The sequence below is a fragment of the Ceratotherium simum genome, chromosome 3 (genome assembly GCF_057802395.1).
Source record: "Ceratotherium simum simum isolate JZ-2026a chromosome 3, ASM5780239v1, whole genome shotgun sequence".
Lineage (NCBI taxonomy): Eukaryota > Metazoa > Chordata > Mammalia > Perissodactyla > Rhinocerotidae > Ceratotherium > Ceratotherium simum.
The window spans coordinates 10,831,952-10,846,506 of record NC_141902.1 but is presented as its reverse complement, the minus strand read 5'-3'; the positions used below and the strand labels follow the sequence as shown (position 1 = coordinate 10,846,506).

General features: G+C 37.3%; 1 long non-coding RNA gene across 4 annotated transcripts in view; it reads left to right on the top strand.

Moving 5' to 3' along the window:
• Positions 1–14,555, top strand: part of LOC147917417 (uncharacterized) — a 34,867-nt gene that overhangs the window by 6,972 nt on the left and 13,340 nt on the right. For 2 of the 4 annotated variants that reach the window (XR_015549622.1, XR_015549621.1), the window contains exon 2: positions 8,892–8,931. The exons of the other annotated variants lie outside the window; for them this stretch is intronic. This is a non-coding gene — a long non-coding RNA (uncharacterized LOC147917417). The remainder of the gene's footprint in view (positions 1–8,891; positions 8,932–14,555) is intronic. 4 annotated transcript variants of the gene reach the window in all.

Sequence of the window (14,555 nt, the reverse complement as noted above, 5' to 3'; positions counted from 1 at the left end):
TCCCTGTGTAAACTCTGCCTGGCTTTCAATTCCCTGCCTATCAGTACTTGCCCCTTTAGTAAGAGCTATTCAGTTGATTGTGTCATCAACATGCCATGTTCATTCTCACTTCTGTGCCTTTGCACATGTAGTCTCTACTCTCTGGAGTTACCATCCCTTTCAAGTCTGAGTCCTACTTAAATACAAATGCTGAATTCAGATTTCACTTTTTTTTTCAAGTGGCCTGTCCTCACTACTCCAGGCTTCAGTGATCCTTTTCCTCTGATCAGCAATAAAGTTTATTTATCCATGTTATTTACTGTTGATTCACACTTTTTAGTGTTCTTTCCTACAAAATATAAACTCCTTAAAGGAAAAGCATCTCCTGTGTACCTCTTTGATTACCCTACAGTGGCTAGCATAGTGAAGAGTTCATGCTGACTACATAATAAATATTCATTCACTGAAGCCCTGAATTGTTTAGATCAGTGCCACTTGAAGAGCAGTCGGCAGACTGATGCCAGTGCACGAACTGTTACCACTGTGCTGGAATGTAAGTACAGAAATTGAGAATAAGCTTGAGAAATTTTTATAGAAATTCGACAGAGTAATTTTGTGTCTGTTGAATTTATAATAAAAAAGTTTGGGTTTTATTTTGCATGTTTAAAAATATTTCCACTGATTCATTTTAATTTAATTTTATAAAAGTATTGGTCCACAGTGGATTAGAAAATTTACAAAATGGCAGCTCACCACAGATAGTTCAAGAAGCACTAATTTAGGCTACAAAGGATATGAGAATTTAGCAATGAGGAGATCAGGGTATTTTGGACTGGTAGAAGATTTCATGACGGAGATGAGATCTCTTCTTGAAGGGTGAGTAGGATTTGGATAGTTGTAAGGCACTGGGTTGTTTCCAGAAGGGATAACAAGGTTTTGGACTACAAATAGAAGAGAGGTGTGCTGGTATGTTCTGTGGTGACCATGGAGAAGAGTCGTGGTAGAGTTAAAAATCAAGTCCAGAGAGAGCTGACCAGATATCAGATAACAGGAGCATTTCCTGTTTATTTGGTTACTGCTTGAGCTATTGAATGATGAAGACCTTTCATTCCCATATGTCTTTGCTGGTTTCCATGGGACTAGTAGTAGTGAGTACATTTTAAATTTTGTCTGTTTTAAACATTTCTTTTTAATTTAGTCTTTAAAAAATTAGGTGGTTGGCTTGTTGATATGTTGTTGCTAAATTTATTCTAGCTTTAATATGGAGCTAAATAAGTAAAATATAATAAACTAAGGAAGATTAATTTATAAAAATTATTTCAAATTAAAAAAACGTGTTTTCATCTTGTTCTCTATTTTCCTTTATCAGTTTCATCTTGAATCAAAGTTTTTCCTCCACATTACTGAATTACAGTCATATAAATCCAGAGACCTGGGATTAAAAATAATGTTGATATAACCATTGCACCTGGAGAATTAACATTTAGCTTATAGCACAAAATATGAGCTGAACTAGTTTTTTTTTTTTTATTGTGGTAAAAATACATAACATAAAACTTACCATTTTAAGCTTGCAGGTCAGTATCATTTGATATGTTCGCATTGTTGTGCAACCGTCACCACCATCTATCTCTAGAACTTTTTCATCTTTCCAAGCTGAAACGTTATACCCATTGAACAATAACTACCCATATCCCTTCTCTCCCCTAAACTAATTATTTTAAATTTACCTGTTTTGTGCTTTCTTACTTGTCCTGTTTGCTGTTGTGATAAAAGAATATATATTGAATAGTCCTTATATATTTGGAACTGGGCCAAATGCTGAGCAGGGTTGAATTACATTTATAAAGAAGGCTGAGCAATTTGCCATGATATTAGGTGGTTTCCTGGGTGACAGAGTCTTGTATCATATTCTTTATCTTACATCCACACTTCAATCCATTAAATGTGCAAAAGTACACAAGCTATATTTTTGTTTCAGCGGTTACCAGGAAAATATCTAATTACACCAGTCTGACAATTTTAATTCAAGATTGAAGTGAAATATTGCTTTGATTTCATCTGAGATTTTGAGTACCTAAATGAACATGTTTGCAAAATTATAAATATGAAAATGGATGGTAGCTTGGTTACTTTCTGAAAGCCTGGATAATTTTTTTATAGCTATATATGTATTTTGAGGTGTCCTGGTTTTATTTCTTCCTCTCTAACTTCTTTTTCTCTGTCATGTTAGCTTGCACTCCTTCCTTCCTCTGCCCTGTGAATTTACCTATTTCCCATGGCTTTTGCCGTTAGTCTTTTGCTTAGAAATCTCACTTTTTTCACTTCAGTTATCTCTGTGGGAAAATAACTCCTAAGTCTATATTTCTTAACCTTGAGTCACAGTTCTGAATCTAGAACTGTGTCCGGAAATTTCTCTCATGTGATCTGCTAGTACCTCAAACAAAACCTGTCTAACGTTGGATTTCTCATTTTTCCATCCTCTTTAAACCTCCTCTTTTCTGTTCTTTTTTTTTTTTTTTCAAATGGCACAACCGTTCTTTTCATTACCTAAGCTTGACACTTAGTGGTCTTTAGTCTTCCTCTCCCTATTCAGCTAGTCACCAAATCCCACCAACTATTTCTGTCCATTGTTATGATCATCATCACATCTGACCCTTTCCATTTTTATTGCAGTCTATCCAATACAGGGCCCAATCACCTGATGCCTAGGTCACTACAGTAGTCCCCTAACAATAGGATTTTCTCTCCAGTCCTTAGACCACTTTCTTTGTAACTCTCCCTTGAAAGTTGTGATTATCTATTTTGGATTATAGTTAATTGTGTCTCTCTCTCACCATTGTCTTTTTCATCTCTGTACCCCCCAGAAGCCTTGCATCATAGTTGCTAATCAACAAGTGTTTTTGAGAATATAGTATTCTAACTATAATTTCTTCTTCTAATGTATTTTTTACAGCATTGCCATGTTCTTTCATTCATTTAACAAATATTTATTGAGTGCTTATTATGTGCCAAGGACTCTTTTAGGTGCTAAGGCTATAGTAATCAACAAACAAAAACTTATGTCTCTGGTAGCTTATATTGTAGTGATGTAGAGGACTGCCAGATTAGCAAATATACACAGTGTGTTAGATGGTGATAACTGAAAGTAGAAAAAATAAGTGAAGGAGGGAGATAGGGAGTATCAAGGGTGAAAGGCTGACATTTTGGATAGAGTGGCCAGGAGGGCCTTTCTGTAAAGGTGGCATCTGTGTAAAGACTTGAAGGAAGTGAATAGGGAAGACAGTGAATATCTGGAGGAAGAGGCTTGCAGGCAAAGAGAACAGCAGGTGCAAAGAACCTCAGTTGCCAGTGTGCCTGGCATGTTTGAATATTGGGGAGGAGCAGAGTGAGCTGGAAGACGAGTAGTAGTAGTAGCAAGGGTGTGTGTTAGGGGGACAAGTATGGAGTGGGAAAATACAGATTGCGTACGGCCTCCAGGTCACAATTAGGAGTGTGGTTTTTACTCTGAATGAAAATCCTAGTCTTTGGAGGATTTTGAACATACAAGTGATGTGATCTGACTTACACATTAACAGAATCATTCTGGCAGCTGTATTAAGAAGAGAGAGGAAGCAGGAAGATCAGTTAGAAGGTTTGACACAAATCTGGGTCAGAGATAGTGGTGGCTCAGACCTCAGCAATAGCAGTGGAGTAGTGAGAGGTATTCTGGTTTGGGTTATATTTAAAGTAGAGCCAACAGAATTTTGAGATGGATTGAATGTGAAGTGTGAGGGGGAGGAGAAGAGTCAAGGATTTATTTGAAGGTCTTTGGCCTGAGCAGCTGAAGGATGGAGTTGCCATTAACTGAGATGGAGGTGATTCTGAGAGGAGCAGGTTTGGCAGAGGGTTTTCAGGAGTTAAGTTTTGGGCGTGCTAAGTTTGTGATGCCTGCTTGACATCCAAGCAGAGCGAGACTGTCTAGCTTCACGTGGGTATACTAGACTGAAGTTCAGGAAGGAGATCTGGGAGTCATCAGCATAGAGATAATATTTAAAACTATGAGACCAATTGAATCATCTAGAGAATGAGTGTAGAAAGAAAAGAGATTAAACTTTTTGAGATACCTTATTCATTCCTATCTCTGCTTAGTACATAGCCGTAGAGACTCCAGGTTCTCCATGACCTTTCACAGTGTATTTTCATACTTATCCCTTACTTAATCAAACTGGAGAACTTATGTTGCCTAAGCTCTCCTTTTGCATTGCTGCTTTCCTATTTTTGCTCATTGTATTCCTTTTACTTAGAATGCTGTTTTTCTTCTTTCTACCCAAGTTAAATCCAGTTTTCTCCAAGTATCTTTGTCTTATTGCCACAGAATGATCTCTTTCTTTTTCAAACACCAATTGTTCTATTTCATTTTGCAAAATTCTTCATCTTTGTTCTAACCTCCGCCCCATCTTGTCTGTATTGTGAAGTTCATCATATTTTTGTGTGTTTCCTTTTTTCGTAATGAGCTAATGAGATCTGTGGCAGGGACCATGATTTTTAATGTCTTCCACAGTGATTAGCACCCCGATTCTACTCCCTAGAGGCAATCTCTGGAGAAACAGTCTTTCCAAACACTAGAAACCTGGAGGAAGCAAGGCTGTTCAGGAACATCTGGACTTGGATTCTGCTTTCTCCCTTTAGATGAAGTTGTGGCCTTATTGGTACTGGGTTTGTCTCAAGAACCAGCAGGAACCCAGATGTTTTTAATTTCTTCCCATTAAATGGCATAGCTTGTTAGGGCTTGTTCTTCCCAAAATGATGACGTAAGCCCTGAGCATAACAGAGAAGTGGAACCATGACAATTGAGCTTGTCAAATGTTGCAAGACCCTACCTTGCCCTCTTACTGATAGTGCGTGATTCTAGAGGCGAATGGAAGCTGTGCTGAGATATGCTGCATCTGTTCCTGCTCTGAGTGGCAGCCTCAGTACTGAGAAGGTTTTGAATCCTTGGCTAAGTCAGTCAGCAACTAAATGTAAACTTTGTGTGTTATGTGTTTCCTTCCTTCTAATTCATAGCTGATAGCTAGCATTTATTTAGGGTTTACTTACTATGGACCAGTTCTAATGCTCTACTCTAATGTGTTAACTCTTTTAATCCTCATAACACCCATATGAATTAGCCCTTTTCAGCATATAGCCATTTTCAGATAAGGAAATTGAGGAAAAGAAGATCAAGTAACTTTCTTTAATAGCACTATTAATACCAAATTGAGGAGTGAGGTTTGATCCCAGGAAGTTTTGATTCAGAGCTTATATTTTTAATTGCTGTTCTATACTAGCCTATCTGAAATGCTGCAAGCCAATTTTAATTATTTCTTTTTGTCTTCTAATGGGTGCATTTATAATTTTAAATAATACACCACTATTTCTTGATTCATCAACTAAGGCAATAGCTATTGATGATCTGCCATTGAAGATGAGGATTTGGTTCATTTACACTACTCTTGTGCTACTCTACCCTCCTTCAAATTTTATGTAGTTATATATAATTGATGTTATTTCTTCTATCTTTGCAACTCCAATATACTTAAACCTCTGTTTCGTGTTCCATTAACTTTTAGCAGTATCTTATTTCCCTTTTTATGAAGTAAGGCTATTATCACTCATACTCTTTACTTCAACTCTTTTACTTCCTTTCTGCTTTTTAACTTCTGTCAAATACCTATTTACTTTAAAATTATCAAAGTTGATAATGTTTATGTTCTATTTAAAGAAAGCGTTATAACGTTGTGGTTAAGAACGTAGACATTGGAGCCAGGCTGCCTGGGGTCAAATCTACGCTCTACCACATCCTAGCTGTATGAAGTTGGCAAGTTATTTACTCTCTCTGTGCCTCACTTTCCTCACCTGTAAAATGAGGATAATAATGGTGCTTACTCCACAGAATTATGATGATGATTAACTTAATATATATAAAGCATTTAAAACAGGGCCTGGTATATAATAAGTACTATATGAATGATTGCTATTAGCATTATCATGATTATTCTGTAATCATAATTAACTCTTCCATGCTTTCGATTTATTATGAAAGTTAAAACCAATAAACAACATTTAACTATTTAACTTATGATTACACAATGCAGAACCAAATAGTACACTATGATTACATTTCTTTGTCTCTGGGTCCAAAGTCGTGACCTTAGCTATAAGGTTTTTAGGATCAAGATCAAATGGGTTATCTTTTCTTCTATTCTATATTTTTTCAAAGTTATATAATAGTTTAATTTGATTTATAATTGGACAATTACTTTCTGTATAGCCCCCCCCCCAAGTTTGGAATTACTTTTTTTCTTCTTATTGACAAAAATAAGATACTTTCATCATATTCTCAAAATTATCTGTTACACTTCGCTATAAGAACTGACTTTCTTCTTGGAGACAGTCCTTTTACAATCTGTGAAAGAAAAATTGCTAAATTGGACTTTATCAAAATTAAAAACTTTTACTCTACAAAAGATACTGTTAAGACAATGAAAAGACAGGTTATACCTGGGAGAAATGTTTGCAATCACATCTCTGATAAAGAATGTATATTCAGAATATATCACGAATTTTTAAAGCTCCACAATACAACAACCAACCAATTTTAAAAAATGGACAAAAGATCTGAATAGGCACTTCAAAGAAAATTTACAAATGGCAAGTAGCCATATGAAAAGATACTCAACATTATTTGTTATCAGGGAAATGAAAATTAAAACAGTGAGGAGCTACTACACACCTGTTGGAATGGTTAAGATAAAAAAAAAACTGGCAATTTCAAATGCTGGTGATCTCATACTTGCTGGTGGGAATGCAAAATGGTGTAGCCACTTGGGGAGACAGTTTAGCAGTTTCTTAAAAAGTTAAACACAGACTTATCATATGACCCAGCAGTTGCTCTCCTACGTATTTACCAAATTGATTTGAAATGTTCACACAAGAACTTACATATGCTGTATTCACAATAGCCAGCTTTATTCATAATCATCAAAAACTGGAAGCAAGCAAGAAGTCCTTCAATAGACGTATGGATAAACAAACTATGGTACAGCCATACAATGGGTTATTATTCAGCGAAAAGCAGGAATGAGCTGTTAATTAATGCTACGACATGGGTGCATCTTAAATGCATTTTGCTAACTTAAGCTAGCCTGAAAAGGCTTCATTCTGAATGATCCCATTCATATGGAATTCTATAAAGAGCAAAACTATAGGAATGGAAAGCAGATCTGTGGTTGCCAGGGGTTTGACTAAGGGGGAGTGTTTGACTAGGAGAAGCACATGGGAGTTTTTAGGATGATGAATTAAACTGTTGTGGTGGTTATATAATGCTGTGTATTTGTCAAAATCCATAGAACTTTACAGCATAAAAAGATTAATAAACACAAATTAAAAAAATCAACCAGGAGTTTTGAGGGTTCACAGAATGGAATGCAGACTGTGACCAAAGAACTTAACAAATGTATTAGAAATGTATGACATAACCTTGCTGAAGGAAGGGGGAAAAAGGTGCTTGACCTAAATAACTTTGGAAAAGAGTGTTTTGACTGGAACTTGTAAGACTAAAGACGATAGTGTACATAAACACTGTACTTTGGTCGATGAGGTTGTTTCTCACGGGTGTACAGGTTAACAATTCTGAAACTGCTATACATGTATACTGGGATTGAACAAATATGTAAATGTATGGTGGCTGCTAGGAGCCAGGTTTCTCACTATTGGAAAGGGAGATTAGAGATAAGCTATATCAATTATAATTTTCGTTATAATTGAACTGTGACTTTCTTATATAGCTTTTTTCCCTCTAGAGTTTTGAATTACTGTTTTTTCTTCTGATTGATAAAAGAAGAGGATACCTTCATTATATTCTCAAAATACCTGGCTTCTCTGTCACACTCGGTTATAAGAATCCACATTCTTCTTGAAGACAGTCCTTTTGGAGCCTTTTGTCTTTCTGATCCACTTGGGGTTTGTTACCAGGTCTGCTGCATAGTTATCCTGGATCTTCCCTTCACTGTGTTTCTGGCTTAGAGCTTCTGTTTCTTAGATCCAATGTTTTCTTTGTTTCTCACTTCATTTTGCTGAATAACATCCTCAGTGTCTTCAGAACATTGCTTAATAACAAATTTTAGGGTTCTTATGTGTCTGAAAATGTTTTTGTTTGACTCTTATAGTTGATGGACCTATAGATATAGAATTTTAAATTCAAAACCTTTTTCCTTTAGAACTTTGAAGACATGGCACATTGGCTTCTAGTATTTTGTGTTGTTACCGAGAAGCCTGATGACTGCTTATTTCTTGCCTTTCTGGAAACTTTTAAAATATTTTCCATATACAACTCATGCTCAAAAATCTCAAGAATGTGTCTAGATATGGATCTTATATTAATTCATCTGATTGGTGCTCGGTATAGCCTTTCAATATGAAGACTTGTATTTTTCTTCAGTTTTTGAAGTTTTCTTATTTATTTGATTATTTGCTCCCCTGTAATTTCTCCTTCTGGAACTTCTATTAGTCTGAATATTGAATCTCTTAGATTTGTTCTCCATTTCTTATATCTTTTGTTCTCCTATATTTTTTTCTCTTTATTTTTTCTGTATGTTCTGGGAAATGTCCTTGTCTTTGTTTTCCAGTCCTTTTTTTGAAAAATGTTTTCAGCAGTCATATTTATTTTCAAAGATCTCTGATTGTTCCTTTAATGCTCTCTGTTCCCATGGCATCCTGCTCATGTTTTATGGATAATTATCTTCAAATTCTGTAAAGATACAAGTTAGAATTTTTTTTTACATTGTCTTCTTCTCCCTGAATATTATTTGGGACTGATAATCTCTAGCATAATCTCTAGAATTAGTTTTGTTTATTTTTCTTATTGTTGTTTTTTTCTTCACTCCTCCCAGTTTTCCTCATATGTTTGGAAATTCTTCAAGCGAATTTCAAGTGAGTATGTTTTTGTTTCAGATATGTGATAAGTGGTCAGTGAGGCCTAGCTAAAAGAACATTTTGATTTCTCAAATATTGCCAACAGTTTTTCCTCCCTTAGTAAGGTTGAATAGTAATTAGATACCTTCTCTATTTGTCTGGCTGGGTTTTGGGAAGGAGCTGGCAAATAAGAGATAATCCTCTACTTTTGATGCAACGACTTTGGGAAGGACAGTCGGTGAGAAGCAGGCTACACTCTGAAGTCTCGGACCTATGGGATGGGGAGCACTATTATAAAAAGTCCAAGCCCTCATCTAGGGATTTTGGATTCTTTTATATCCATCATGGGTAGATGATGGTTTGAGATACAGCCCTACTCCTTCAGCTCACGCCAGGGGAAGAAATTCAGGGATCCCCATATCTAACCCATAGTTTATGAGGAGACACTGACACTACATCTTCATCAGCTGTATCTGTCTCAAGTAGAGTACCTGGATATGAGAGGACCCTACGTGTGACAAAAAGTGGGAGTTTGAGGGTGGTTATAATAATAATGATAATATCTGCTCCTTTAATATGTGCCGAACACTCCTTTGAGCTCCATCTCAAACTCAGTATGCCTCAAATCAGACTCATGTTTATTCTCCTAAAACCTGGTTCTGTTCTGGCGTCCCTTTTTTTTTTTTTCGGTGAGGAAGATCAGCCCTGAGCTAACATCCGATGCCAATCCTCCTCTTTTTTTGCTGAGGAAGATTGGCCCTGAGCTAACATCTGTGCCCATCTTCCTCTACTTTATATGGTACGCCGCCACAGCATGGCATGACAAGCAGTGTGTCGGTGCGCGCCCAGGATCCGAACCTGCGAACCCTGGGCCGACGAAGCGGAGCGTGTGTACTTAACCACTGTGCCACCGGGCCGGCCCCTAGTGTCCCTTTTTTTAATGAATAGAATCACCATCCATTTTATTTCTCTAACCAGAAACCAACTACGTGTCTTTGAGAGCTCCCTCACCCTCACTCCCCACGTGCTATGCAAAGCCAAGTCCTGTCCGTTTTACTTTCTAAATACCTCTGCAATTCATCCTTTCTCTTTTTGCCTCTTCCACAGTGGTCCGTAATCTGGGCATAGATTATTATCCAAGATTCTGTTCATGTGTACCACTGCAATAATATTTTATCCAGTCTTTTACAATAGCATCATCCATCCACCCCCTCAAACCCCGCTCTCCCCTCCCACATCAGAAATTTGTTCTCCATACTACAGCTGGAGTCCTCCTTCTATAATGCAAATCTGGTCACATCCTTTTCTGCTTAAAAATTATCAGTAACTTTCTGTGGCTCTTAAGATGAAGATCACAGTTCTTACTACAGCCTACAAGGAAATGCTATGAGGTATTGTTGAGACTTGAGAAATGTATAAATTTGTGGGCTAGTCAGGCACTTTTTAACATGGCATGTTTTTGAATTTATACATTTAAGGACCTACAGTCAAGACGATATTCTCCAAAATTGATGTTTAGTCAATGAAGGGAAACAGGTTTAACACAGACTATAAATTTGTAAAATTAGTAGACATTAATTGCTCATTAATTGCTATTTGTGCATTATAGACACCTGTTTTTTTTCTCTTTTTTCCCAGCTTTATTGAGATACAGTTGACGTATAACGTTGTATAAGGTTAAAGTGTACAACATGATGATTAGATACACATATATCTTGTGAAATGACTATCACAATAGGGTTAGTTAACACTTGCATCACCTCACATAATTATTTATTATTTTTTTGTGGTGAGGACATTTAAGCTCTATTCTTCTAGCAACTTTCAAATATATAATACAGTATTGTTAACTATAGTCACCATGCTGTGCATTAGTTCCCCAGAGTTTATTCATCTTATAACTGGAAGTTTGTTCCTTTTGACCAACATCTTCCCATTTCCCCCACCTTGCAGCCCCTGACAACCGCCGTTCTATTCTGTTTCTATTAGTTCGGCTTTTTTTTAGATTCCACATATAAATGAGATCGTACAGTATTTGTCTTTCTCTGTCTGACTTATGTCACTTAGTATAATGCCCTCAGGGTCCATCCATGTTGTTGCAAATGGCAGGATTTCGTATTTTCATTATCCGTTTATCTGTCAGTGCACACTTTGGTTGTCTCCATCTCTTGGCTATTATGAATAATGCTGCAATGAACATGAGAGTGCAGATATCTCTTTGAGTTCTTGATTCTATTTCTTTTGGATGTATACCCAGAAATGGGATTGCTGGATCATATGGTAGTCTATTTTTGATTTTTTGAGGAACCTCCATACTGTTTTCCAAGGTGGCTGTACCAGTTTACATTTCCACCAATAGTGCGCAAGAGTTCTCTTTTCCACATCTTTGCCAGCACTTGCTATTTCTTTTTGATAATAGCCATTTTAACAGGTGTGATGTGATGTCTCATTGTGGCTTTGATTTTCATTTCCCTGATGATTAGTGATGTTGAGCATCTTTTCATGTACCTGTTGCCCATCTGTATGTCTTCCTTGGAAAAATGTCTATTCAAGTCCTCTGCCCATTTTTTAATCAGGTTGTTTTCTTTTTTGGTATTGAGTTGTATGAGTTCCTTGTATGTGTTGAATATTAACCTCTTACCTGTAAGTGGTTTGCTAATATTTTCTCACATTCTGTAGGTTGCCTTTTCATTTTCTTGATTGTTTCTTTCACTGTGCAGAAGCTTTATAGTTTCATGTAGCCCTATTTATTTATTTACAGTCAGGATTCAATACAGAGTACATGCTATTGGCCTCTGGTGGCTTTGAAATGAGAGATTGATGTGTGGTTATAGAGAAATCTAATAGGTTAAACTAAAGAGGGGGGAGAGAGACAGAGACAGAGAAATAAATAAATAAACACAGTCCTCTTTTCCAGGTTTATGCTTTCCACCATGAACTTGAGAGAATAATCTGGCCTGTATGAATAACTGCAGGCCTCACTGAGTTTCTGTAGATTTTTTGACGAGAAATTGTATTGAAATTCTCATGGTCACTACCACCTCTGCCTGTTAAGTAGACAGTGGGAACAGTCTTCTCTCTCTCCAAGGTAAAGGTTAGGGTGTGTGAGTTAGAAATACAGACCGTGCAGGGAACCACGGCCTGACCTTCTGGCTGCTCCAGTGGAGAGCTTTTCTGTCTGGTAGCTTTTCTCTCTAAAGTGGTGCCTCTTGACAACCTCTCTCCATGACAGCACCTCTCAGCATTCCTTCTTATAACTCTCATCTTCGGGGCCTTTCTTTAGCAGCTGCAGTTCTTCATGGTCCCCAACAGTTCAGTAGCAGCTACTCCCTGTGGCTTAGCCTCTGGTAGTGTTGCAACTGATTGGACCCCAGTTCTCTTGCTTCTTCCTGTAGAAACGTCTGTTCTCAGCCTTCCTTTTTAGCCTCAACTCTCACCAGTTACTTCCTTTCTGCTCTCCCACCTCAATGGGTGTATTCATACCAATGCACTCATGGTTTCTGAAATATGACCCACTCTTTGATATTCCTGCTCCTTTTCATGTCAGCCCCCAATTTTGGCTCAAGGGTTACTTTTTTTTATGGTTTCCCAGATAGAATTGACTACTACCTCTTTTGTGCCCCTCATTTACACTCTAAACATCTGTCGTAGTAATTCTTTTTGTTGTCTGTATCACTCTTGAATGGAGTAGAAATGAGTTATCCCCACCAAGCCCTGCCCAAATTGCAGATTCTTGAGCAAAATAAATATTGTTGTTCTTTTAAGCCACTAAATTTTGGGGTAATTTATTGTGCAGTCATAGAAACTGAAATTGATTTTGGTATTTTCAAGTGGTGGGGTGCCATGTAACAGAAACCTAAAAATGTGGCAGTGGCTGAAGCTAAATTAGACAGGACTAGACAGTGGGCAGAAGATGGGAGGACCTTGAAAAGATTGTTAGTGAAAATCTGATGGCCCTCAAGGGGAATGTCAGTGAAGGTTTAAAGGAAAGTAAAAAAATACCATTGGGAGCTGGAGAGAAGATCCTTGTTATGTAATAGTAGAAAGTTGAGCAATATTGTCACCTATGGTAATGTGGAAAATGGAAAATGGTTATAATGAATTGTATGATAAAGATATTTCTGGGAATATTTGAAGGTGTCATCTGACTATTTCTTGCGGCTTACAGTAAAATATGATAGGAGAGAGTGCTATGGTATGAATGTTTGAGGCTTCTAAAATTCATAGGTTAAATCCTAATGTCCAGTGTGATGGTATTAGGAGATGGGCCATTTGGGAGGTGCTTAGGTCATGAGGGTGGAGCCCTCATGAATGAGATTAGTGCTTTTATAAAGAGACCCCACAGAGCTTCCTACCCGTTCTACCATGAGAGAACACAGCAAGAAGTTGGCAGTCTGCAACCCAGAAGAGAGCCTTCAGCAGAACCCAACCTTGCTGGCATCTTGATCTTGGATTTCCAGCCTCCAGAACTGTGAGAAATAAATTTGTTGTTTATAAGCCACCCAGTCTCTGGCATTTTGTTATAGCAGTCTGATTGGACTGAGAGAGAGAAGCTAAGGAAAGAATTGTTCAATATAAAGGAGCCAGAACTTAATGAGTTCAAAAATAAACACTCTTTTCCAGTTTCTCCAGATGGCAGACAATTCTCAAATTGAGAAAAGTCTTATGGAAAGAGATCAAATCTAGGGTATTGTCAGAAAACATAGGTTAACTATGAAGCCAAGAGAGTGATTATAAAACTCTTTGTTAAAGCCTCAGGAAATTTAATATTATGCTTCACAAAGACTATAGTCCCTGTAAGGGTCTTGAGGGCGTGCCATGCCTCAAGATCTTTATTAAACAAAAGGTCCTCTAAGAATTTTAAGAGCACTGTCCCTCAAGACCCTTATAGGAAGCTCAAGGACGTAGCTTGAAATTTGTGAGTGTGACTTTTGTCTAATGGAGTGGATTATAAATTGATTCACAAGAAATCCATACAGTTTAAAAAAATAGACTTTATTTTTTAGAGCAGTTTTAGGTTCACAACAATATTGAGCTGAAAGCACAGTGAGTTCCCATATACTCTGTGTCCCTCTAGTACACCAGAATGGAACATTTGTTAAAATTGATGAACCTGCATCGATACATGGTTATCACTCCTAGTCCATAGTTTACATTAGAGTTCACTCTTGGTGTATATTCTGCGGGTGTGGACAAATGTGTAATGACATGTATCCACCATTATAGTATCATACAGAATAGTCTCACTGCCCTAAAAATCTTCTATAATCTGCCTCTTCATCCATCCTTTCCCCCAACCCCTGGCCACCAGTAATCTTTTTACACTCTCTATAGTTTCGCCTTTTTCAGAATGTAATGCAGTTGGAGTCATACAATATGTAGCCTTTTTAGATTGGCTTCTTTGACTTAGTAATATGCATTTAATCTTCCTCCAGGTGTTTTCATGGGTTGATAGCTCAGTTCTTTCTAGTGCTGAAGCATATTCCGTTGTCTGGATGGTTTATTTATCCATTCACCTACCCAGGGACATCTTGGTCGTTCCCACGGTTTGCCAATTATGAATAAAGCTGCCATAAATATATGTGTGCAGGTTTTTTTGCAGACATAAGTTTTCAACTCCTTTGGCTTAATACCAGGGAGCG